Genomic DNA, 27940 nt, shown 5'->3' with positions numbered 1-27940 from the left:
AAACAAATTTACTGATCCACAAGACTGAAATCATGGCACCTGACTGTTTGTTTTGGGTAATATTTGAGTTTTAGTTTCTAAATCTGGGTTACATATCCTGCAGTTGCTCGGCATTTGGCTTGTACAGATGTCAAATTCAGGTCCCTGTTGTCCTGTAATACACTTTACATTGACAGCTTTGTATACTAATAATTTTCTCAAACAAGCAATTCATATCCTTAAACAAAATGCAAGCATTATTTCACTGTATTAATAGTTCTGGGCTGCTATCACTTAAAAAGAAGTGGGTGCCCTGCACCTCTCACTGTAAACCCATTATTGTGCATGTGTCGCTGGATGATAGAGCTGAGATTATAAAGTTATTTTAACTCAGTGACGATGTCATCAAGGTACCTCAAATCAGAGACAACCTGGCCCAGATCAACAAAAAACAAAGATGGAGGAGAAGCTCGCCGTGTCACAGCTGTAGCTTTTTGACACAAAATTAAGGTCATATTTGGACCTGAACAAAAACACATGATTTAGACGAAAACATCTAACAATATGGGAGTAAGACGTGTGTTTAAAAACTGACAGAAACGAGGTGTGTGTTTTTATGTTACAAAAACTGCTAATACCATTTTTGTAACATAGACGAGCTCAGAGCTCCTTTATCCCGCTTTTGGCTCTAGCCCTTTGGCAAGTAGAGCACATGCTGCTTCCTATTGGAAGGAGGCCTTAGAAGGATTATATGGTGAAATATTAGTGAAATAAAGACACTGACTACAGTTTCTGAGCAAACCTCCTAACAGCAGTGCTGTTGATAAGTGAAGGAAGTGGAAACTTTTGTAAACTCCTATTATGACCTCAGAGAAGTGATGAGATGTTCATGAGATACATTTTGAGTCCATCACTCACCACAATGGTGATACATTTTGGCAGCAACGACATTTGTCATTTTACCGTCTCCGCACTTGCCGCCCAAGCTTCAAAATGTCAACCAAGAAGTGTTCTCACAACGTCCTACAGATTTGTGTCTGGATGAGACACAGCTTTGGGTGATATTGAGCACAAATGGTTTGTACTGTTTCCCTACATTGTCTCACCCCTTTGATGGCTTTTGTAGCAAGCGGCCTCCTCACCTTTCAGCTTTTTTATGGACATCCTGGTGGGCATAAGAAAGCTAGAAAAGGCACAATATGGAGTCACAGTATGCATGTAACTACAAAATGGGTAACACACTGAAAACACAAAGCTGGGGGTTGCAAAAGGTGCATAGCAGGCTGGCTCGTACACTTTTCACAGCATCCTGCATGTTTGTGTGAGGAAGAATATTTATTTGGGGTACTCATGCACCATTCAGATCCTGACAATTTTAACATTTAGAGGTATTTAAGTTGTTGTGCTATTACATACTGTGTAAAGTTATTGTTTAATAAATAACTCTGTCTGTTAGGTGTTGTCTGGTGAATATCAGCCCAAGGGCTGATATTGGGACAGTAGTTGAAAGGAATGATTTGAGCACTGCCGTTCTGTTACAGCAAACTCTGCGCACACATGGATTAGATGAGTGAAAACTTCTCTTCAAATTCAAGAATTTATTACAAGAAATAAAATGAACATCCAGAGAACATCACTATAAAATGTTGTATATCTGAATTATCACTATATTTCAATCAACAAATCCTCTCTACTAGGCTAGACCAACTACTAGGCAAAATGAAGATAAAAGGAAGCTAAGGAACTATGTACACACAAAAGAAAGTCTAGTCTTAAAATGTTGACTTAGTCTTCTAGTCTAAAATTTACACCTCGCTAAAGTCAAGCTATGTTCATAATTAGCTCTGATTAGCTCTACATTTGTTTTTTTTAAAGTTGCAATTTTTACTCTAATCCCAATGTCAAACAGGAATGCCACTATAGACCTTCATCTTCACCATTCCTGCTGCACAGACAATTTGTGTACGTGTCCCAAAAAAGAAACCAAAGTTTTACCATTTTCCTTGGTGTTTATTTGTTTTTATCAGATCATGTTTATTTTTTTTTTTTAATTCAGTCACAATATAGCAACCAAAAAGCCTTGAACGGTATTTAGACGGTTGATTAAGAATATGAGGCATGAGTCCTTTCAGGTGTACCCTTATTCAAGGGTCACCATAGAAAGTTATAAAATTCCAGGCTTTATGTTAAAATGTGCAGAAACCGATTTGTTTCAGCAGAAATGCAAAATATGTCCTAAAATAATCCTGAATGAAGTTGCAAATTTGTCATTTGAACTCGTTTGGTCTTTTAAAGGTCTGCATTTATGTTCTGATTAAGAAATGTTAAGAAACAGCACTTATCTTTCATAGCAGAAAATGAAAACGATAAGGAGCAGAACACACTCTAGTGCATCCTGTTTATTTTTACACAGAATCTGTTTAGTGTGGGCTCTAAGTCAGCAAGAAAAGAAAAAAAAACCGTAGTGGAAACCTGCTGCTTGCATGCCGGTGGGTCAGGTTAGTAGGTGGTCTCTCCATGTGGCAACCTGAACTATTCACATATTGTGAAATAAGATGCTGCAGCAATGCACAGAATCAGAAAAATAGCATCCAACTCTGAAAGTATTCTAATATACTATTAAAATCAAAACTGCAACTTGCATACAACCGGACCACTATTCTCCTATTTTTTTCATGTTGTTATTTACCCTTCAGAAGGTCATGAGTGGATGGCTGCGCTGAAAATAGAGTTTGGTTGGAGACATCTGGTAGGAAATCTTTGTTGACATTTAAGAGCCAGGATACTCTTGCGGGCATTATCTTGGCCAGTTCTTAGAGATCTCCATTCTGTATCATGCCAGAGAAAGAAATCTTACTATCAGAGGACACGGTGTGCAACTGTTCTTGTGGATATCACTGGTTGCCAAGAGCGGACACAGCGGCTTGAAGGTATTATAATGAAGACTCGTATTCTTCTCGGATTTTCCCTTGATTATGTGTGAGATATGAAGACTGTCTGCGGGGGGCAAAATTCAGACGTGGCGAACGTTAATCTGCAAAATATCAGTTCAGACTGTTACAAGGTGAGATGAAGGAGAGTCGGAGGGAAAGACACACAGAAAGGAAGCTGAACAGATTAACAAATGAGGGAAGTACCTTTAAACTCACTTAGCAATAAGATAAAACCAAAAAGTTCAGTAGGTTGAGAAAGAAATAGATGTCAGACAAATGCAATAAAAAAACAGTTATAATAAGGCCCAAGGAGAGTGTTGAGTGGGTTGAACAAATACGAGTGAACAGTGTGAAAAATCAGTGATGTTTTTACCTCGTGTAGGTTTGTTTCTTACTTACTGTGTGAAATTACCAGGGAGGAAGCAAGCATAACACAATCTCTAACCAAAGCTCTCACCACCATAAAGGTACTGCAGCAAACACCACACAATAAATAGATCCACTGATGTTTCCAAAAGGATTTATGTAGATCATTACCTCAAGACAGTCTCCTAGTTTTTAGTAAACAACTTTACATAAAATTGGAGTCTCCAGGCCCTTCCCGACTCCCTTTTCCTACCCGAACGGCCAGCAGAGCTGAGATTAATATTATAATTAAAAGGAAAAACACACCAAGGGTTATAGTCTTCAGTCACATGCTTAGAGTTTGAATTTACTGTCCTTCAAAACAAAATAAAAAGGGAGTAGAAAGGCGTTTTCATTTAGAAGACTTTTTAACACGTTTTTGTTTAACCAGGTGTTAGACCTGTATTGATTGGAGTTTTTTATTTTATTTCTCTTTCTAATTTTAGATATGTTTTTTTTTTTCCCCCACAGTTTGTTTTTATGACAGTGTTTGCGAAAGCCCTTTATTTTTGAATATTTTTTTACTTCTCTGAACACCATCACAGACATCCACAAAAAATAAACAACTTTACTTGGAGAAAAAATATTTTAAAGATGGATCTATGTTAAGACGACCCACAAGTAACATCGTAGCAAGGTTTCTGAGATGAAGTATATACATTTGGTAGTCTGTATTTTTAAAAACAAACATTAAACCCTCATTTGTCTTGGTCCTGATCTAAATACCTTTTCCCATCTTTTCTTCACCTTGTGATGTTTTCCATCAAGGTGAAGGGAAAGTGCTAAAGAAAACGACATATGAGGTATTATTTTTGACTTATTCTTTGCTCTACGCAGCTTAATAGATTTACCTCATAAGCCTCAACCCCAATGGAGCAGCAGTGGTCTGACAGTATTGAATTGCCCAAGTTAAACACTACAATGTCTCTTTCCAGAAGGAGTGCCACAGTTACTCTGTCAGCAGTTTCTGCAGAAACTCAGAAAGTAATTCCAGTGAAGGATTGTCAGACGTGACAGACATATTTAAACCCATGAGAAACTTTTACCTTGGAGTTGGATTGAAGTGAAAGCAGAAATCTCAGTGGGAGATGCATGAAAATGTGTGCATGGTTAGTGTGCTACTTCACTGATGCAACTTAACTTTATTGACTATAAGTGTGGGCTCACCCCCCCCCCCTCCCATCACTTTACATGAGCATAGTGATATGTTTCATGAAATGAGATAATGGCATGATGTACCCATATGAAATGCTGTAACGACTTATTTCTGCATTATAATAAAACGGACCTGAAACGAATCGCAGAAGCCATTATGTGAAAGGATCTAATTGTCCAATTGATGCCAAACATGATGATAATTTACTGTAGGTGAACTGTTTTATACTAGAGGCTTTTAACCAATGACATAAATCCCCAGCTATAAAGGAACACCAAAGAGTAAAACCGTCTTGATAAAAAAAAAAAAAAAAACGTCTTGATAAAGCTGACGGAGAGAGGTAACAAAAATACATTACCCTCTGTTGCCACGGTAACCAACACTTGTTTTGGAGCTTACATTTTAATCAAATTACCGATTGAAATTGTATGAAAAAGCAACCAGTTTCTCTGCATTTAGGTTCGGAGCGACTGTAAGGGAAGTTGTTAGAGCTGTTTTCAAAGGAGACAATTAAAATTTACTCTCATTGTTGCAGTTCTAGCCCTGTGCAATTTTGTCTTTCAGTAAAATCTAAACAATCAACTAAAACCGGAGGATTAATCAATACCGTTACTCTCAGCAAGCATTTTGTGAACATGTTGAAGACAGACTGCAGTTGTCAGACTCTTTCCTCTTAAAGTCCGAGCTTGGGCCGAGCCTTAACCTCGTTTCTCCGCGTTTTCTGGACGGTTTCAAATTCCTCTTAGATGTAAATGTGTGTTTAAAACAAAATACACAAATTACATGCTTAAATTATTACACTAAATGTTTAGTGTGCATTCAGTTACAGATCAAAACATATTTATCAGACTATTAGGACTATTGTAGATAATGGAAAATTACATAACACAGAGGACTAAAATTCTACCCACAACCTCAGAAATAATCTGGATATTCTCTGTTAGAAATTTGCAAATAGAAGACAATTTTCCATGCTTAAATGCAAGAATTTATTATATTAAACTAGGATATTCTCTCGCATTGTAAATAAATGAGAAAACTATTAAATGCATCAGGAAAAAAAAAAACTATTTTGTCACACTGCAGCATCTTCCTCACTATCTCAGGTGTGTATTCCAGATCCCGTGTGGCATTCATGGCGAGTCTGCACCCGGGAGATATCGTTCAGATACGGTAAAAGAGCCCGGAGGTACCGCTTTCACCTTGAAAAACATCCAGATGTGCATCTCATAAATCTACCTCTTCAATCTTGCAAGACTTCTGGCATTTTCTGGTTGCAAATGTCTGACTTTATACCCACAGTAAACCTCTGCTGTTTTTATTGTTGTTGTTTTTAAATTCTGACTTTACAATATCAGATAATGTGTTTGAGGGACTCTACGACAGGCCTGTCCAACTGCAGTCCTCGAGGGCCGGTCTCCTGCATGGTTTAGATTTGCCCTTGCTCCGACACATCTGATTCAAATGAATGATTTACCTTCTTAGTCTGTCGTCAAGGTCTTCTAATTGAGCACTCATTAGGAAAACACCTAAAACATGCAGCACACAGGCCCTTGAGAACCGACTTTGGACACCGCTGGTCTACGAGAAAAGAGCTCAAATAGTTTCAAACATGCTCTGTACTATGTGGCTGCAGCTCTGGAAAGGTACTCGTTTCTTTTCCTAACTGGCTGAAGCAGTTTGACGTAGATAAAACCGGCTTCCTGGAAAATAAACTTTAAGGCGCACCTTCGCTTCCCTTGACAAGGGTTGGAGGTTATTACCCAGCTGGATTACTGCATAATTGGATCCGCAAACAGTGGCTTTAGACTTCCCTCCCTGTTATTCAGGTGTTTTGTGTTGTTGTAATGCATGCCTCCACGTGCCAGGAGGGGACAGGATTGGATGGCTACAGAAAAGTGGAGGACAGATTAGATGTTTGGCTTTAGGAATGGGCCTGACAGACACAGTTTGGGCTATATTGTCTTTTTTATTGAGCCACAAAAACAGCTGCGTATACACTAAATAGCTTGTGAGGTTGAAATGGAGACAAAATGCCACACCCTGACAAGAACAACGCGTCCTTTTCTGTTTGTATTCTCACTCCCATAAAATGTCAGAAATGTTTTGTGTCAGTTTTGCTGTTGGGTGAAGCTGCCAGGGCAGCAACTTGGTGACTGGAGGGACGAATCCCTGGGCCACACAGACCTTGTTGGCCTTCCTGTGTGGCACTGAAACTTGCTTCTTCCCCCTGTCACCTCTGCTAGCCTGTCACACCCCTTCCGGGAAGACATCTACACGCCTGTCAGCTCATATTTAAGTCAACCAGTGAAGGAAACCAGCATATGAGGCTGCTCATTGGTCAGTGCTGAGGGACTCTTCTTTTATTGGTCAGCTTGTGGGGAGTAAACGTCTTCATGTCTGTATCGCCTCGCTGCTGAAAAGGATCGCTCCTTTCTTGCTATATAAAGGAGGGGGGGGGGGCACGCTGCTGTGTACGCTCATACTTATTTTTACCTTGGCAATGACAGCCACTGCACAGCCACTTATTTGTTTGCGTCTCTGCTTAAGATGCAGAGTGGCTTTTGTTCCTGCTGATGATGAGTTTAACAGTTCAGGCTCCTCTCAATACACAGTAACACGTAGTGAAGAAAATATCTTATTTCTTCTGCGTCTCGGCGCCAAAACTGTTACCGGGAATTGAAGGATTTTTTTTTTTTTTTTGAGGGCACAGGCGTGCACCACAAAAAGACCAAGAGAACTGCTTGCTGTCAATATTGTGGCAGATATTTGAGTATTTCTAGACGAAACAACCTCCTCATTAAAAGCACCTTGAAAAAAACAAGTGTGGTTGCTGCTTTAGGCCCTAAGCATCAGAATCAGCTTTTTGAGCACAATTGTGTGTAAAACAAAAGACTTTGAGTTCAGGCACTCCCAGCGTACAGACATTAAGTATAAATACTGTATATGAACTGTATAGAAAATTTTATTTATTTAAATCACACTAAGGTTAAAACCAAAACTGCTGTCATGAAGCTAGGAAGTCAGTAAAATCAGTGGTGAATGGTGAGCATGGGTGAATGTATGTGAAAGAGTTGCAGAGAACTACAAAGCAAAAAAAGCAGCAGCATACCTGTGGAGGAGAGCAGAGAGAGATTAGTTGGCACCCAGGGTTTAAAAAAAAAAAAAAACTAGGAAGGGCGTTACAGGGCCACTCTTATGGTGGAGGCATAAACTCTGACCTTACCTGAGGCAAGTAATGCCTGTAGTTCTTTTGATGTTGTTCTGGGGGAGTTTTGTGACCTCTTGGATGAGTCCTCTCTGCACTCATAGGATACTTTTGGTCCCATGGCCACTCCTGGGAAGTTTCCCACAGTTCCATGTATTTGCTATTTTTGAATGATAACTCTCACTGTGTTTCACTGGAGTCCCAAAGCTTTAAAATGGCTTTGTAACCCTTCCAGGCTGATAGATCTGTTACTCTACTTTTCATTTATTCCTGGGTGTCTTTGTATCTTGGCATGATGTCTAGGTTGCTACATTCACACTGCACGTCTTGATGCTCAATTCAGATTTTTTGCTAAAATTAGATTTGTTTTTAGGTGGCCGTTGATCCTATTAAATGCAACAGTCATCATACCCCTGTCTGAATGGTCCAAGACCGCAAAGCGACCCTCGTTCGCAGATGACAAGAGTCGTCGTAGCACACTGTTTGCAGAAGTGAATGTAATTGCTCAATAAAGTTTGAAAAGAAAAAAACTGCGGATACCGGCGGGCGTCTCTCCTTTTTATTAGAAAGTCATTAAGCCAACAATATTAAGACCAATGCGACATGACCGTTCAAACTGCAGATGCTTTGGAAAAAATCTGATACGTATCCAAATTAGTACCACATATAGAAGTAGCACAAATCAGATTTTTTTTTTTTATTTTGGGGGAGGGGGGTGAAAAGATTGGAATTGGCCCATTCATGCTGCCATGAAAAAGACAGATATTGGTCGCATATGGGCCAGAGATCGGATTTGGATCGGATTTCTTTGCAGTGTGAACGTAGCCCATTTTGAGGATCTTTTGATTTGTATATTTCACTTCGTCACGCAGGTTGATTGACAACAGATGTGGCAGAACTCAGGCCTGGGTGTGGCTAGAGAAGGTGAACTCAGGAGTGATAACCCACAGTTATATTATGCTTTGGGGGGTGGGGGGTCATGTTTTCACCCAGGGCCATGTAGGCTTGGATTTTTTTTCTCCCTTAATAATAAAAAAAACTTAATTTAAAGACTGAATGGTGTTTTGTGATTACTTGTGTTGTCTCTGCCTAATATTTAAATTAGTTTGATGTTCTGAAACACTTTAAGTGTGAAAAAAATACAAAAATAGGAAATAAGGAAGGGGGAAACACTTTTTCACACCACTGTATTTACTCTCATTGTCAGAGGTTTTATTGGAGGGCAATAGAGGAGATGAAGGATGTTTTCTGCTAGCCGAGGGACATTTCTCCCCCAACCTAATTAGTCTGTATTTATTTTGGTAGTTCATCATTCGGTGAATTGTTGAGGTAGATAGTTATGAAAATGCTCAAATCTCACATAATTAAATCTAATTTGTATCTGAAGATCCTACGTTTAAGCCTATATCCATCTGTTGTTCTGTTCCCTGTAGTCACCAGTCGACTCTTAGTAAATATAAGAGACCTATAATCAAACCAGTTACTCTAAGCGTTGACCTCGTAGGTTTTTATGGCTGTCACATAATCACAGATTCACAGTACAGTATGAGTTGATGCATGTTTGGCACATCGTGTCCTATAAAAAGGTCCTCCAGTTCACAGTCCAAAACAACATAAAACAGCTCACTCCTTCGTTATTTCTGCTAAGGGAGTTTAGCAGATTTTCCTTTCATGCACCATACTTTTGTCAGATATTGATGGATTTAAATTCCTAATTTGTTTTCCTTCAGATTTATGTTATCAATTTTGTTCTGGAGGTTATGGATGGCTTTCTTGGAGTTAATGAAAGTTGTTGTGCATGCAAGTGATTACCTTAACTTTGATGCGGATCTTGAAGATAATTCTGGACTATCAGTTTTGGTTAATTCTGGATTTTTTTTGGTACTACTTGTATTTGTCAGAAAATGTGTGAAAATTTGAAGTGAAAAACAAATGAAACCAAATGAAATGGACAAAGGCTTTAACTTGCAGATATGTAGTGACAGATCAATCTTTGTGCAGCTTGGCCACTTGTGCCTTGGATCTACTTTAAACCGATGTGCTGTTATATGAAACAAACTAATATCATGTTTATTGGTTCTTGGGATATCGGATTATGCTCTGCTGTAATTCAGCAGTTTGTAAGACATGTGATGAAGAGATTGCAAGAATGAAATGTAATCAGTGACAGAGCCACAGAGCTGTAAATGTGAGGCGCGTGATCATGAAATACACTCGAAAATCAATTAGCTGCCAGTTAAAGAGAGGAAGTCAGTAAAATGTATGAAATGATCTCTGGTTCTCAGTTAACATTGAGTCTTTGCTTCATTTTGGAGAATTTCATAATCCTTTAATTGATTTTTCGTTTGCAAATTGGTAGTCGGTCATGCAGTCAGAAGGAAATGGGGTAAAAAAAAAAAAAGAAATCCTAGTATCAAGTTCCCACTAATATGGATGTCAAAGTTGTGGTGGAACATTACACAAAGGTTTAGTGTAGAGAGCTTAATTTCACAGTGGAGGACGGATTTGTAGTCCCAGAGTTTCTCTTAAATGTCATTTTGTCAGCTTACAGCTGAAGCAAATATGCATTCAGTCCGTCTCTTCTGCCAAACATCTAAACGTGGCAAAACTTAAAGGATGTGCGGGGATCTGTTTATTATCGGCATAGAAGTGAAAGGCTGTGCTTTTCCCTTGTGGCATGTTGCATTTGAATGTCTCGTTTTGTTTTGCCTATAGTAAAACCTTCAACGGTGTTTAATATAAAGTAAAAGTAAAATAAAACTGCACACCTTCGCTTTTGAGAAATTATAAAAGCAAAAACAGAATGCTTCTTTCCACAAACGATACATCAAGAAGGGTCATTGGATTACATATCTACTAGTTACTAGTCCATGTATTTGTTACTTCAAGGCTGGAATATTGTAATTCTTCAGGAAGTCCACAAAATGCAGTTCAAAGTCTTCAACTGATCCAAAACGCTGCAGCAATATTTCAGATGAAAATCGACAAAAGGGATCATATTTCTCCAATTTTAGCTTCCCTACATTGGCTTCCTGTTGAATCAAGAATAGAATTTAAAATTATCCTTCTAACGTATAAAGCCCTTAATAATCAAGCTCCATTATATATCAGAGCTCTGATTACCCTGTATGTTCCTAACTCCTAACGTAGGTTCCTCTCTAGTTATCAGGCTCCTCTCCTGTGGAACCAACTCCTAGTTTTGGGAGTGTGCTGATCCAGTGCACTGGATCAATGTGAACTTCTGTGCTTTCTGTGTCTCTGCTCTGTCTTATCTAACACCCAGTGGGTCGAGGCAGATGACCGCTTACACCGAGGCTGGTTCTGATTCTGCTGGATGTTTTTCCTTCCTGCTAAAGGGGAGTTTTCCTCTCCACTGTCACTTAATGCATGGTCAGTATGAGGGATTGCTGCAAAGTCATCAACAATGCAGTGGACTGTCCACTGTGGCTCTACGCTCTTTCAGGAGGAGTGAACACTGCTTGGAGAGACTTGATGCAATCTGCTGGGTTTCCTTAGATTGGAAACTTTCTGACCAATCTGTCTGGAGGATTTAATTAAATTGACTTTGTAAAGTGCCCTGAGATGAATTGAATATCTGCACCAAATGCAGATTGATAAATTATGTCATAAACGCTATGGGTCAGAATATGTTGCAATGACATAACTAGTTTTGGACTGAAATAATCAGTGTTTACCTACACATGGGGAAGCTGGGATATGTCCTGTTTCGGGAGATGAACATATTGTTATAATCTGGCGGTTATTGGTATCCAATAACTGAACCATAGCAACACATGATGCATGGGGATAATATTGAAAACCGGGAAAAAATAGCACATTTTAATTCTATTAGATGGTTGAAGTAGATAAACAGCTGTTATCACTCAGTCAGAATTGATGCTGCATAACCTTAGTTATCATTCTGTCTTAACACATAAAACTGCAGCTTTGTTAACTGAAGTCAAACACGGCTTATTGCGCTCATAAGTATTCATGATGAATAGGCGTCATGTTGGGGTTTGCATGAAGCTAAGCGATTGCTTCACACAGTTGCCCAGCATATTGGTGTACTCTCCAAACTTGCTGTGGTTCAATGTGTGGGCTTTCCCTAACACTTGGTACCAGTGTCGAGCCACTGGAACATCCATATACCCACATGACAGTTGGTGCATAATACAAACACCTCACTCATAAAAAAACCTCTGAAATGTGACCTGTATGAATCTCAGATAAGGTTGATGCTTCACTCTGGGGGTTCTCCTGCCAATTGATGTGCCTCACAGGTGATACAGATAGGCTAACACCTGCCGTAAACACTGTGTTAACCGTTTGTACTGATCAGAGAGCAGCTAGTCGTGATTGAGGAATGTTTAAAAATGCGCCCCGTCGTTTAAAGCAGTTCGGATTAATAAGGATGTTGACATTAGGGCATCTGTTTGCAGAGATACGAAGGTGAATAATTGGAGTAGAGTGAGGTAAAACTAACTCCCCGCACTGCTTCGCTACACTGGATCTTTTGCATTGTGCCCTAGTCCTCTCTCAGCCTGCAACTAATAAAGCATCAAAAGATTTGCTTAACCTTCAGAGACGTTGGGGATCCCAGTATTTAAAACCGATGGAACAAAGCTAAGCTATGCCATATAGAACAACCATTCTACTCCCAGAGGCCAAATCATTGAGTTTACACGGGGTGTGATAATTCAGAGTATGTCAAGGGTACGTTAGTTGTTTGATATTTTTTTGTCTTTCTACATTTGCACTTGGCTTCTGTGTATGATATATCTTTATCACTCTTGTGTTTGTCATTCGCTGAGCCCAGAAGGAATTGAAGTGTTTTGTGGGAAATTATGGAGTTTATTTTACTGACAGCCCTGACATTTTTCCTGACAGACTGTTACTTCAGAGCAGCTGGAATCTGTTGGTGCTGCAATCTGGCAGTTAAGACTGAGATGCAAAAGAAGCTCATTTGAATTGAAGACGTTTTGTGGCAAACAATGCAGAGCTACAAGCTGCAGGTATTTCGCTCCGGCTCGGCACATCATCTCTGACCCTTCGGCTGGAAGAATTTAGAAAACTTCTTTGATGTTGCCAACAGCCATTTTTGTCAACACCAGAGCATGAGGGTGTTATTAGGAGTAGAACATGTTTTCCCTCATTTATCTTGTCACTCATCCATCCTCTGGGGGTGTTTATGAGCCCACAAACAAACACAACTTATCTGTAAACTGCAGCAAAACAACCCTGTCTTCCCCATTCTGGCTCACTGTCGCATCTTTATGATTCCAGGTGCTCAGAAACAAAATTATTCAACTTAACCTCACATTTTGCTCAGAGAATGATTCTGCTAATGGTTCCAGTTTGATTTGAAGTCCCATTATGTGAGGCTGGTTAAACCAGGTAATGAAACATCAGTACTGTGAACTTTGTCCTCCTTCCCTCACCGCACACTGAATATTAATTAATCAGGAAAGTAAATGTTATCACACATTTCTTGTGTTTTGCTTCCGAGCAACCAGAGTTTCTTCTAATCTCAGTTTTTTTTGAGGGTCTAAATGTCATCTAAATGTGTTATTCCAGAATTTTGCTAGATATAAATTTTGTAAAGGGCAAAAATCCAATTATGCTTAAAAATGCTGTTGAGTGTACATTAATGTATGCTTAGATGGCCGTTTTTATCTTTGATTCAAACCTTGATTGTAACTTTTATTTAAAAGCTGTTTGGTTTTTAAGCCGCTGACTTGCCGTACACTTATTCAGAAGTCAAAAACAGCAATTTTATTACTTTGGACTTTAAGTAACTTTAAATTCAGGTTAAACAGGACCTGTGGACTATAAACTAATTAAAGAGCCAAACAGCAGACAAAGAGTGCTATACTTTATCATGGAGTTTTTTTGTTTTGTTTTTATAAAACAAAGGTCCAAATGGATTTAAAGCAAATTGTCAAATAAGACTCCAATCCTTATTTGGTAAATACAAAAGTTACTTATTTTGAAATGGTATAATTTAGCCCAGATGGCAAAAAGTTGTGGAATGTAGTTATGCCACTTTTTAGCCCTGTGTTGTTTAAAGCTAGCGTCGGTGATTTTTCAAAAAGTTCAATTTTCAATTCAATTCAATTTTATTTATATAGCGCCAAATCATGAAACATGTCATCTCAAGGCACTTTACAAAGTCAAGTTCAATCATATTATACAGATTGGGTCAGATTATACAGATTGGTCAAAAATGTCCTATATAAGGAAACCAGTTGATTGCATCAAAGTCCCGACAAGCAGCATTCACTCCTGGGGAACCATAGAGCCACAGGGAGAGTCGTCTGCATTGTACATGGCTTTGCTGCAATCCCTCATACTGAGCAAGCATGAAGCGACAGTGGGAAGAAAAACCACCCATTAACGGGAAGGAAAAACCTCCGGCAGAACCGGGCTCAGTATGAACGGTCATCTGCCTCGACCGACTGGGGTTACAGAAGACAGAACAGAGACACAACAAGACAGACAAACAAGCACAGAAGCACACATTGATCTAGTAATCTGTTCTACATTAGATGGTAATAGCGGGTGAGCCGTCTTCTCTGGATGATGTCACAGTTAACAGAACGCCAGACCAGGTGTACCTACTATGAAGAAAAAGAGAGAGAGCAAAAAGTTAAAAGCTGAAATGACGACAGTCATTTCAATGTAATACAATGCAAAACTGGAGAACAGTAGACTGAAGAACAGTAGAAATCAGTAGAGTGAGAAAATTAGACCCTGATGTCCTCCAGCAGCCTAGGCCTATCACAGCACAACTATAGAGATAGCTCAGGGTATGAGCCACTCTAACTATAAGCTTTGTCAAAAAAGTCCCTTTTTTTTAATTACTGCACATTGCCCAAGACCATTTTACCTGCTCTTCTGCTCTTCAGGGGTATCGCATGAAAAAAATCTCCCAAATCCACTCTGGTCTTATTTCTTTCTACTGAGGCCTTCTTCTTCTGCTCAAAAACATGAACGTGTTTCGTTTATTACGACTCTCGATGTTCAAGGTATACGGTGAGAGCAGCGGAGCTACAATGAAGAGCTAACACTGAAGCTAACTACTAACATAACCAGATGTAGGTGAGAGCAGGAACAAAACTGACCAATCCCTGCCTTTCAGTGTGAAGAGCAGGGATTGGTCAGAGTTTTCACAGGCCTGCAGTTCACACAGAGATTGATTTATTTTTATTTATTTATTTTTTTTCTTCCTTTTCTTTTTTTTTTCTGAATACATAATGTATTGACTATTTGAAGGACAGAAAGAAGGTTTTGCCCAGTATACCAAAAAAGTGTTTAACAGGATTACCGACTATAGCTTTAAGAAATTTGTTAAACCGTTAATTGAGACTATGACAGGAGTTCAAGGTGATTTGTTTTTTTCCCACTGAAATGAGCAAAGCGCTCAAGAAGAAAGTGCAGGTAAATGTTCAAAGCATAATTTATTTTGTGTGTGTGTTTAAAAAAAAAAAAAAAAAAAAAAAAAAGTCCTCGGCTGTTTTTTTTTTTCATTTATTTTGACTCTATTCATTTATTGATTTCATAAGAAAGAGTATTTTTATTTAACACATTTAACGTTGACATATGAATATTCTTTGAGCCTGAAAAGGGTAGAGCGCCTTCTCCGGGTTGGGGAGGATGTGCTGCCCCTAGTGGAGGAGTTTAAGTATCTTGGGGTCTTGTTCACGAATGAGGGAAAGATGGAGCGGGAGATCGACAGGCGGATTGGTGCGGTGTCTGCCGTGAAGCGGGCGCTGTACCGGTCCGTTGTGGTGAAGAGAGAGCTGAGTCAAAAGGCGAAGCTCTCGATTTACCGGTCGATCTACGTTCCTACCCTCATCTATGGTCACAAGCTTTGGGTCGTGACCGAAAGAACGAGATCCCGGATACAAGCGGCTGAAATGAGTTTTCTCCGTAGTGTGTCTGGGCTCTCCCTTAGAGATAGGGTGAGGAGCTCAGTCATCCGGGGAGGACTCAGAGTAGAGCCGCTGCTCCTCCACGTCGAGAGGAGCCAGTTGAGGTGGCTCGGGCATCTGGTCAGGATGCCTCCTGGACGCCTCCCTGGAGAGGTGTTCCGGGCACGTCCCACCGGGAGGAGGCCCAGGGGAAGACCCAGGACACGCTGGAGGGACTATGTCTCCCAGCTGGCCTGGGAACGCCTTGGGGTTCCTCCTGAGGAGCTGGTCCAAGGGGCTGGGGAGAGGGACGTCTGGACCTCCCTACTGAAGCTGCTGCCCCCGCGACCCGACCCCGGATACGGGGAAGAAGATAGATGGATGGATGGAGGATGGATGGATGGATGGATGGATGGATGGATGGATGGATGGATGGATATGAATAATTTAGACATTAAAAGGCTCCTAAACCCAGGGGATGAACCAGTTAGGTCAACACCAACAGAACCCATTTTAATTGGGATCTCAAGGTCTTTTCTTACAGGCAGCCCCTCACATCAAGGCTTGCTCTAATTTATCTAGTAAAATCCATGCAAAATACTAGATAAAGTAATACTTTAGTTCCAATAGGTTCTCTCTCAAATTCTAAAAAGAAATCTGAAGTACAGTAGATAATGGGTGATGAATCTGTCTGGTCTTATGTTGAGTTCTTTGTGGGATTTATAAAGCCTTCTTCTCCTCCTCATCTTGTTAAGTTTTCTCATTTTATTTATCTGAAAAAAGCCAATATGGTTAGTTATAAGGAAAAGTTGATTAAAATTTTTTAGAAGGCCCAGAGAACTTTTGATTAAGACCGCTTCAAAAAGTCTGTCAGGCAGCTGCAATATAAATTGTTTAAACTCTAACCTTTAAAAAGCTGTAATTATTGTTTTAACTGGTTGTTACGGTCCCTATTTAAACCGGCACTTCTTTAAAGACGGGGCAGCGGTGTTTTGTTGTGCAGATTGCCTCGTATACATGGTGCGTCTTCCTCTGTGTTATGGCCGTTGAGCCAGGTCGTAACACTGGTGTCAGATGAATGTGAAGATAAATGTGATAGCTGAGTGATAGGAACAACCAACTTTTAAAAGTATTTAGTATTTAACTTGAGTAGTGTATTTGAGGTAATGAGCACATTAAATGAGCCTAGAGTAGACCCCGCTTGGCGTCATTAAGTTGTAATCCTAATTCGGTATGCGGAAAGTAGCTCGTATAAAAATGGCAGAGGCTTTTTAACAATGGGTTAAAATGTCTGTTTTGCCGCTACTGCACGGACGTGATGAAGAAGGCATCATCAAAGGAGCTCCTTCAAGCCATGCACACGTAATCGTAGTATTACAGTTAATGAAATTTACTCCCAGCATGTGCGGAGAGTTTTAGTCAATGTGGCTCAGCGCTGTGCTGCCCAGGGCACCTTTCACACTGAAAACTGGTCGGGGTTAACAGTGTTTCATGAATGCTAAGCTGCTGAAAATATTCCTTCAGATGTAAAGTGTTAGCCGCCGGTCATTTTCTTTTCTTCTTCATTTTCAGCTTTTCTTTGGCCACATTAATGTCTGCTTTCATGTCAGCCATTAACACAGAAAAAAGGTCTTGTGTCAATAAGGAACTAGAATAACGACTTTCTTTCCATTGCTCCACAGGGAATACAATGATTTGACAGGAAATATATTTGTTTGCTTCATCCACAGCAGATTTATTTTCTAGTTCCTGGGAAACTAATTTACTGCCGAGCTTAATGTGACCCTAGGCAGAAAGTTCAATATCTTAACTCTGTGTCCTCCCAAAGGCTACATAAACATGCACTTAGGCAATTACAGGGTTAATTCCCTTTTTACAAGGACGCCTCATCAAAAGTTGATAAACTATCTGCTTTCAACACTCATTGAATTTTAACTAAAGAAATTTGAGGTAAATATGCTGACATCTTGCAAAAGGGGAAGTTGTTGTTGGATCAACCTTTAGGCTTCATGATCAAGAACAGTTTAACTTCACCCCAAAATACAGTTTGACTTAAATGTATGCCGTTTGCATCAGCACGGCAAAGGCTGTGCAAATTAAAATTGAAAAAAAAAAAAAGCCAATACACGTCCAGGGAGCTAAAGAGATTTTAATGTGACATGACAAGTTACTTTTTACATTTTGCACCCATCATCAGTAAAAGTGTGTTAGTATTTCAAGATGTTTCAGCTTTTAAAAGAACTGAGTGAGGAGTGTAGCAGCTAGGTGACTGCATTTGCATTTGCATGTATAAATTATTTTAGACAACTATAGAAAGGTTTGTGTTTTAGTATCCAGAACTGAGAAATCATTGCAAATTTAAAATCAAACCTCTGTAAAATCATCTTTTGAAGCTTTGAATAAATCAGACATGCTGACTGGATTCACTTCCTCAACTGAGTCCCAGACATTTATCCACTTAATTTTACCCTTTTTGACTATTTCTACATTATATTATTCTACAGAAAATATAGAGCCGCTCTGACTGTATAGTCCAGTAGTTTCGACAGTCCAGCTGCAGCCAAATTCCCTCCTAGGATGGAAGTATTTTATGTGCAATAAGATATTCGTAGCACTTTTCCTGCAGTGTTTCACAAAACCTTCTGATTGCTGCAAACCATCTAATTTTTTATTCAGCATTTTTCAATATCATTTTAAATCACAGCCAAACTGAGTGTTCTGAAGTCGGAGCACGTCTGCGGGCTTAAACACTGTGGCACTGTGGCAGCCCAGAAGCAGAAATGAACCTCAGACGAACCCTGACCCTGCCCAGACAGACAGACAGAGAGAGAGGGTCTGTCTATGAGAGCGGGTCCAAAAAATAATAAACAAACATGAGCAGAAAGAGGGAAACACAGTGACCCATTCATCAGTGGGGCTGACCCTGCACGGACAAAGAGGCTGTTCATTAAGTGGACACTTGAGGCCCAGTCAGAGATCAGACAGTGAGGATATTACGATCCACATACAGCAAAGAGGGAGAAGATTCCCAAGAGGAGGTCAGGGGACCTCGTCGCCCAACTTATATCTTCTTGATAACATTTTCTTTGCCATTTTTTTTAGAGCTTTTAGCACCTTGTACTTAAATTTATTGCATCTCATCTTTTACTGAGTCAGAACATACTGCTGTTGGAGTGAGGGACATCATCGCTCTTGACCTCTGTGCTTTCTTTCATCTCCTGCTACATTGTTTGATATATAAATAATGAAACAAGATTTCTGCACGAGTTTCTAAGCTACTTTGCTTGAGTGCTCCCCAGTTGGATTTCCTGTATGCAGAGTGGTCTTGATTGCTTCCACCTGATTCTTGTTTGTGTCCTTCCACCATTGCAGGCTTGATTCATTTGGTTTGTTCATTACCAGCCTGTCCTTTTTCCTACTGTTAATACCATTTTTAATATATATTTTTGGTGATTTATTGTTTTTTGATTGCATTATTTTCTAACACTCAATGTCCTTTTAAAGTTTACGCTGTGTTAAATGTTGAAATTTCTCCCAGGATTTTGAGCATGCACAAGACGTTTGAGGCAATGCATTAGTTCTAGTTTGATGAGAAAAGTTTCAAATTCTGTCACTATGGTTGCAAAGTCTCGTCTTTATTAGAACACCAAAAGGTTTTTATTGACATTTCATCATGTCACCTTGTCTGAATGGTTGCCAATATAGTGTGTATAAAGTCAGGAGACATATGATGGTACTGAGAGAAATTAAAATCCTCTCTGGTGGAACCATGATTTAGGTATTTTAAACTAGAATATTATGTTATTGCTATCTCTCACTTGGCTAATGTAAGTTAACCTCTTCCACAAATTTTTGAGAATTTTAGTCTAAATTTAGGCTTTTTGAAACCTAAAAGTTATCAGTTTCTCTTAAAACATGTATCTTTCTTTCTCCCAACATATGTGTAAATTAGTTTTACTATTGATCAAATGCTCATGTTTGAAGATCAAATATTTTTAAAGCTCATGTTTGAAGATCAAATATTTTTAAAGCCCTTATTCAGGTGCCTTAATGTCTATGTTGGGACCAAAATTAATATAAGCTAACCAGGGATTGGACCTGTGAATCTGACTTTAGGTTGAAGATGTTTGTGGGACAACAGGACAATGGCCACTTTGTAAATTATTTATTTCAATATGCCTCTCCAGTTCAGATAACGTTTTTATTATTATCAGGTCATGAAAAGATTTTTCCTACAAGTTAAACACAGCACTAAATGGGCATCGAAGTGAACCAGAGAATACTGCCCCCTACTGAACTTTAGACCCCCAAAACTGACAAAATAATGACAGCAATAAAATCAAAAGGTCAATTAAAGTAATAATAAATCTGGATATACATAGAAAATGCAACAAATATCAAAAAGGCTAGCAGAATACTATTGAATATTTGAGTTTCGGATGCTGCAAATCTTCTGTTATTCACTGTAGGGAGAAAGAGAACGAGAGAAGCAATATTAGCCAATTACAAAAGGCCAGTATATTAAGCTTACATATATTTGCTCAAAGGCCAGGCAAATTTATTTGTATAGCACATTTCAGTAACAGGACAATCCAAAGTGTTTTACATGAATAACACCTAAGAAAATAAAGCTGAGAAAGTACACCTCAGTGGCAGTTTAAATGTAGGTAGAGAAAACTAGCACATTTAAAGGCAATTCTAAACAAATGGGGTTTTAACATTGATTTAATAGTACTTGGGTTTTTTGGACATCTACAGTCTTGTGGGTGTTTGTTCCAGATAAGTGGAGCATAGGAACTAAATGCTGCTTCTCCATGTCTGCTTCTGGTTCTGCAGAGTAGGCTGGAGCCAGAAGACCTGAGTGGTCTGGAGGGTTGATGCACTGATAACAAGTCTGTGATGTATTTAGGTGCTAAGCCATTTAAGGATTTATAGACTAACAGGAGTATTTTAAAGTCTATTCTCTGAGATACAGGGAGCCAGTGGAAGGACTTTAGAACTCGGGTGATGTGAGGACGCAGGCAGCAGCGTTCTGGATCAGCTGCAGCTGTCTGACTTTTTAGGCAAACCTCTAAGAATAACGTTGCAGTAATCACTTTAACTAAAGATAAATGGCAAGGCAAGGCAAATTTATTCGTATAGCACAATTAAGTACAGAGACAATGCAAAGTGTTTTACATGATTAAAATATAGGAAAATAAAACAGAATAAAAGCAAGTACGAATAAAATGTAGAAACAAAATAGAACATTAAAAACAGTTGGACTAAAAAGTTGAACTAGTGATGTTTCAGTAAAACAGTTTAACTAGAACAGTCAAAAGCAATCCTAAACAAATGTGTTTTTAATCTTGATTTAAAAGAACTCAGACTTTCCGCACTTGTACAGTTTTCTGGAAGTTTGTTCCAGATAAGTGGAGCATAGGAACTAAATGCTGCTTCTCCATGTTTGGTTCTGGTTCTAGGTATGCAGAGTAGGCTGGAGCCAGAAGACCTTAGTGGTCTGGATGGTTGATACACCGATAACAAGTCTGTGATGTATTTAGGTGCTAACCATTTAGGGATTTATAGACTAACAGAAGTATTTTAAAGTCTATTCTCTGAGATACAGGGAGCCAGTGTAAGGACTTTAGAACTGGGGTGATGTGCTCTACTTTTTAGTCTTAGTGAGGACGTGGGCAGCAGCGTTCTGGACCAGCTGCAGCTGTCTGATCCACTTTTTAGGCAGACCTGTGAAAACACTGTTGCAGTAATCTATTCGACTAAAAATAAACGCATGGATTAGTTTTTCCAGATCCTTCTGAGACATCAGTCCTTTAATCCTGGAAATGTTCTTCAGGTGATAGAAAGCCGACCTTGTAATTGTCTTTAGATGCTTTTGGAGGTTCAGGTCTGAGTCCATCACTACACCCAGATTTCGGGCCTGATCAGTGGTTTCTATTTGAAGCGACTGAAGCCATGTGCTAACTTCTGATCTCTCCTCTATTGGTCCAAAGATTATTACTTCAGTTTTGTTTTTATTCAATTGAAGAAAAGGTTGGCACATCAAGGCATTGATTTCTTCTAAACATTTCCTCAATGCTTGAACTGGTTCATAGTCCCCTGGTGACATGGTGATGTAAAGCTGTGTGTCGTCTGCATAGTTATGGTAGCTGATGCATCGATTAGTTTTTCCTGGTTCTGCTGAGACATTAGTCCTTTAACTTTTAATCCAGCTTAGAACATCTCACAGAGCTCCATTTGATCCTTCACTGTGACAGTGGTGCAGGAGCTATGACGTTCGTCCTTTAACCGGTGGGTTGCTGGTTCAAACACCCGCTCCAACAGCCTGTCGTTGTGTCCCACTTCACCCACCTGGTGGCACTGATTGTGTGGCAGCCTCACTGTTGTCAGTCTGTCCCCCCAGGGCAGCTGGGGTCAGTGTGTGAATGAGTGAATGTAGTGCAAAGCACTTTGTATCTTCTCCATAGTAAACTTACAAATGTGCATCTTACAAATAAATAATAATTATTTGTGCCACCCATTTTTCATTTGGCAAAAAAACTATTTCTGGCAATGCTACTGGTTCACAGTAAGATGGAAATTACAGTTGAATACTGTGCAAAATTCACCACCAATCACTTCTTTTTAATTTTCTTCCTGGGAGCAAGTTTTTGATGTAATCTTGTACGATGGTCTCAGTCAATATGCTGTCTGAAGTTTCTTCCAAAGTCTGTTCTTGACATTTTCCTTTGATTTTCAATCCGGTAGTTATACTTTGACCTTCAAAAAGACTGAAGAAACGTAGTGCAAGTAAATTAGATAAGAACATCTAAGGATATGAGCAGATAAGCACTTCCATAAGGGAATTTCATTTGCAAATCCCCTGTGCAATAATAGAAGTAAAAACACCAAATCAACAGCCAATTTCAATTTGCATATGGAAACTGATTTGAACACAAAGTTGTTGTTTTTTTCATTCAGTGTTGCTTAATCTACAGCAGGGTGGCATTAATTTATCATCCTGAATGCTGACTGCCAAACTTGATAAATGGAAGTGAAACGGGTTGTTTTCAGAAATTCAAATGGTGCTGTCAAGCTTCCTACAATATTAAAAAGCTTCCTTTAGGCTACTGAGGCTTCACATTAATTTATACATAGGAGAAAACAGTGGGTTCTGTTTCATGATGTGTAGCAGAACATGCAAAGATCCAATGTATCAGGGTGTCTGTGGCATACCTTGTGACATACTGCTCACTGAGTCTTGTACCATGTATGAAAAGGCAGGATGTACCACTAGATTAGGACTGTCACCATTGTAGCTCAGTGAAGACTGGTCATCTTAGAGGGTTTGACATTCTTTACTGACAACAGGTTTGATTCCTGAGCCAGTAGAGCAATGTGGTGTGTCAGCCTCGTCACGGAAGAGATACCTTATTTCTGACACTGATTAGATCTGACTGCTATGTGTTTTGTTTTAGGAACCTTATAGTTTTTTTGAACTAAAATACAAAGTATTAGGAATCAACATAAGATTTGTGATTTTATTTGCTCAGATTGTGAAGTCAGAATTTCCCAGCCTAGCGTTTTTATTTCAAAACGCATTCCTTTTGGAAATATAATAAATTACCAACAGCGATGTTACTAACAAAATCTCCTGGAATAACTCAACATAAAGTTACCTATCCAATGCAAATTGAATTTGCAATCCAATTTAGTTATATAGCACAAATACACAACAGATGCCATATGAAGGACCTTTAAAAGACTAATACAAGATCAGATTCAATTCAAGTGTATGCATTTCAGCCCGACCCTGTTTATATCACTATGCTATCTATTTCAAACTATAATGCCATCTGGTAAAATGTAAGCATTGACCCATGCATGAAACCCTGACTTTGTAGCAATCCTTTTTCTTAAGAAATATGGTGGGAGAGGAATACAAACCTCGATGCATTGGCAACATAGAGGTGTATTCATACAATGCCAAGATGGAAAGACATCAGCAATGACCCTCAGAATTCGTTCTCAGTAACTAGCCATGCATCCATCACACTTTGAAGCAAATTGGAAGCAAACTTTTAGAATGCTGCAAAAAATTATTTCTCAATTAGGCATGTATCCGTCGACTGGTGTGGAGCGAAATAACCAGGCTATGCGCAGCATAATTTCGGCTAATAATAATATGTTACAGATGGCTGGAATAAATAGGAAGCTAGCATGCACCAAACATCTGAAAAAAGGAGAGGTTTTCAGGAGTGTGTTACTATCGGGCAAGTTTTAATGGTTCTATCAAGTCAGCTAGTATTGGCGATGTTACATGCAGTCTAAAGACATTGAGAAATGAATGCATGACGTGTTATGGGAATATCCGTCAAGACGTCGACAGCGGAAACACTGAATGTTCGCTGCAGCAGAACTTATTCGGCAAAGGTGTTTCAATTTCCCGTTTTGTGCATTAACTCTTGTTCGCAAAATCCAACAACCAACTCAAGTGAGCGTAAAAACCTTTGTAAGAAATTAAGGAAGTTTTGAATTTTGCTGTTTTCATCAACCTTTTCTAATGCAATACTTCAAACGTGCTTAAAAAAACGTTGATGGAAACACAGCTGCTGGCAGTGTCTTTCCTCAACCAGCAGCAAAGAATGTCATATAAAATGTTAGTAGTGGTACTGTTGTAGAAAAAGTCAACTAAAAATAAAAGCTGAAACTTGCTACTTTTTGCACTGTAGCACAGCTAGCTTCTGCAAGAAGTTAGAACAATGTCAACAGCTAGACGTTGCTAAATGTAGTGAAGACAGCAACGTTGCTTGTGTTTGGTATTTTAGCCTGTGCCCCCACAAAGCAGAGAATTTGAAGATGTAATTGTTGTAGTTTTTAGCTTTTCCTGATAACAATGCTTTACAAATCCCATTAAAAAGCGGCACTGTGAAGTTGGTGATAGCCTAATTAGTTCAAGTGAGGTTATGTCTAAAGCTTCAATTTACAACAAATGTTATCTTAAGACATTTAACATAAACAGATGCAATTTATATCTAGGAATACATAATAAAATCATCCAATCAAAAAGCCAGATTCCAGTTCACTTAAATGCAAGTGTATCTCAAATTTGTTTCTAGTTGTAGTACTGCACAGGCAAGTTCAGTTTATTACTATGCAAACTGGTACAAAGGTTCCTATGTTACCAGTGGCTTTAAGAGTTAAGGTTGCAAAACAACTTAAGATAAACGTAAGTTGTATAAACTTGCATCTGAAAAAATTGTATGGACTGATTACTTGCACCTCCCCTGTTTGACCACCATGTAGTTACAGAGCTGTTTGGTGAGCTGTTAAGGTTAAGGTTGAGAGCAACTGTATCAGCAATAATGTTTTTTAATCCTTGTATTCACTTCTCAGATATCCAACCTCTCATGTTCCTCTGATTTAAAGCTCATGGTCACAGAGCACCACTACCGAGACATGTCAACTCGCACCACAGCTTACCTATTGTGGCTGTGATCTATTATAACCAGAAGCATTTTGATTTGCCCTATACTAACATAAACAGTTTGCTAGTTGAAATGTGAAGCTTTCTATTTAATTAGAGGTTTCTCCTGTTGTGGTGTTAATATCCTTTGGATGACACAGTCAGGAGTGCAATTAAAACTGTGTTAATTAATGTTATTTCTTTCCCCTTTAATGTGTTTGGATCACAGTCTGGTTAATTTTAGATTAAAACATTCAAGAACACACTTAAACATTTTGTATTCATTTGTCATAGATCAGAGCAGTTTTCCTAATGAAATTTAGACATGCTTGAAATTATATTTGGAGTTGCTTGTTTTTTCTGTGTTGCCTTTAACCATAAATCAGCCTCAGTGCTGTGCCTGTCTCCCATTGTGGGAGTTTGTAAAAGGGTTTTAGCTTAAGCTTGAGTAGCCTGACACCGGGCCTTCTGTAAAAATAGTCAAACACATAATTTCTTCCCAAAAAAAAAAGGAGGCATTAACGTTTCTAAAACAGGTCGCTTAAACCGATTTTTTTTTTTTTTCTACAAATACTGTTGGGTTTACAGCAGAGGTCCATCAAACATGGCGGACTTTTCTGGAGAAATACTTCAGGACAAAGATATGTTCTTGCTCCACCTCGCATGGCTGGCATGGCTGGTATTGGAGGTTCCAAGGATAGGTTGCTGGAAAGGGGTGACTCTAATGTGAGTAACACCTTTCCAGCAACCTATCACACGTCTGTTTCCGATGTTGTCAGGTGACGCAATTTCCATAACAGAGGTTCTAAAAGTGACTTTTCTAACCTCCATGCTTTATGCACAGTTCCCTTTGCATACTGCTCCAGTTCATTAAATACAGCGTAAATATTGTGACCAAAGACTCGGTCAGATGGAGAAGAAGTCCTAGAATGGAAATCAGCACTTTTATATTACCAGAACGCCTTTGGCACAGGTTTGGCAAAATTGTGCCAAAATGACAGCTACGCCTGGCACACTGGCCACTGTAACCATTGTGTATCAAATATGCTTGAAAAGATTCGGTCCAAATTTGCTGCAGTTATAGTAAGGGTGTTGAGAAATGCGATCTGATGGGTCTCCTAGGCTTTCAAAAGGACTGTCATAGTGTTTTTTACTGTTTTAGAACTAATTTTTAGATAAGGCAAAAAAAAATATTCTTTGTGTAATCACAAACAATCAGTGCCATTTGCAATAGTGGTTCCAATGGAGAAATATTATTTTATTTCTTACCTTTACACTGGTACAAAAAGATTGCCTTTAGACATGAAAGTGAACTTTAGAGGCTATTTTTTGTTTGCCACAACAGTTACGATAGTTGAAATCTCATTAAACAAGTAAGTTAATACAAATTTGCCAACATGTCCTGTTTTATACATCATCTTTGCGCTTGGTAAGTATTCTTCTGAAATACATTTTTTAAACGACTGGGGACCTAACAGTGTTCAAAGTTTGTCTGCCTGTACCAGAGATGTTTGCATTGAGAAATAGGTGTTAAATGCTTAATGCACTGTCTACTGGTTGCCAACAGTTTTTTTTTTTTTAAACACAGATAATTCACAGCTCTTTAGTTTTTAGTTGCCTCTCTTTGATCACATATATTCTTCACTATTGCACTCTTCCAATAAAAAAGCTGTTGGTGTTTATCATTCACAAAATAATCAAAGGTTAACTGTCTGTGTGTCAATGTATTTTGTAACTACAGCTTAACTTTCCTTTAAATTTTTACCCCAATTTATTCTTAAGGATCTCTCTGAAGAGGTCTGTTTATTTGCAGTCATCCATTATAACTGAATTTATTGTTTTTCTTTGAGTGACAAATGTCTTAAACTTAAAGGTATACCTGAGAAACACTGCTGCTGTTTTTAACTACTACTACTACTACATTATATTTAAAAGTGCTTTTCTAAATACTCAGACACTTTACAAAACAGTACATCAAATCAACAAAACTATGAAATGATTCACTAAAACCACTAAAACACTAAACAAATTACACTGAGCTTAACTTACTAAATGAACAATTTGCCATTTCTGTCCTTATAATCCAGAGTGCCTTGCAAAACAATTGAATTACATAATGTTACAACCACAGATGTTTTCAGTAATGGACAAAAATAAATGAAAAAAAGATCCACTGACTTCAAATATATTTTAGGACTCTTCAAATTATTTGGTATTAAGATCTCCATGGCCTTGCCCCTTCTTGCGTCCCTAAGCTGTTTGACCATTATGCACCGACCCCTCCCTCATTTGGACGAGAAGCCTAACCCCGCTCCTCAGTGGGCCTTAAACCGGCTTTTCCTGTGGCAACTCCTAAAATGTGGACCATCACTATGCCACATTATTAAAATTCAGATTTTAGTTTCATTGCATACTTATGCGGCTTTAACATATTTTGTATCTCCATTTTACCTCTATGCCATTTATCATTTTGTTGTATTCTGTGTAGCAATTTGATCTTGAGCAGCAAGTGTATGAAGTGCTGCGGTTCCAAAGCACTCAATCAAACGGCTAAGTTACCTTTTCACCATGCAGTCAGCTTCTACAGCATCCTGCTAATGAGCTAATTATTTGATTCATGTGTTAAAGCACATCAGGTACCAGACTTTGAGACTTCTGGTTTAAACTGTTGTCTTGTGACTCTGGCTGTGTGTCTAGGGTTGACAAGTGAACCTCTTCCATCCCTACTAAAAAAATAAAAACATCCACTCAGCAAGACGCTGCAACCACGATTTTACGTATTAGATGTGTTTGTTAAATTTTGCTCCACACAATGGATTTTGTGTGTAGGTCAAAAAATTCAGTTTTAATCTAATCTGACCAGAGAACCATGCGTTTGATGTGCCTTTAGCATGGCTTCTG

The 27940-nt window shown here is 38.9% G+C and overlaps 1 protein-coding gene across 5 annotated transcripts in view; it reads left to right on the top strand.

Annotated features, from left to right (window-relative positions):
• Nucleotides 1-27940, top strand: part of LOC105935547 (thrombospondin type-1 domain-containing protein 7A) — a 229492-nt gene that overhangs the window by 58644 nt on the left and 142908 nt on the right. The window lies entirely within an intron of this gene.

Source organism: Fundulus heteroclitus, chromosome 3 (assembly GCF_011125445.2).
Source record: "Fundulus heteroclitus isolate FHET01 chromosome 3, MU-UCD_Fhet_4.1, whole genome shotgun sequence".
Taxonomy (NCBI): Eukaryota; Metazoa; Chordata; class Actinopteri; order Cyprinodontiformes; family Fundulidae; genus Fundulus; species Fundulus heteroclitus.
The sequence above is the reverse complement of the archived record's forward strand: the minus strand, read 5'-3'. Positions and strand labels throughout refer to the sequence as shown.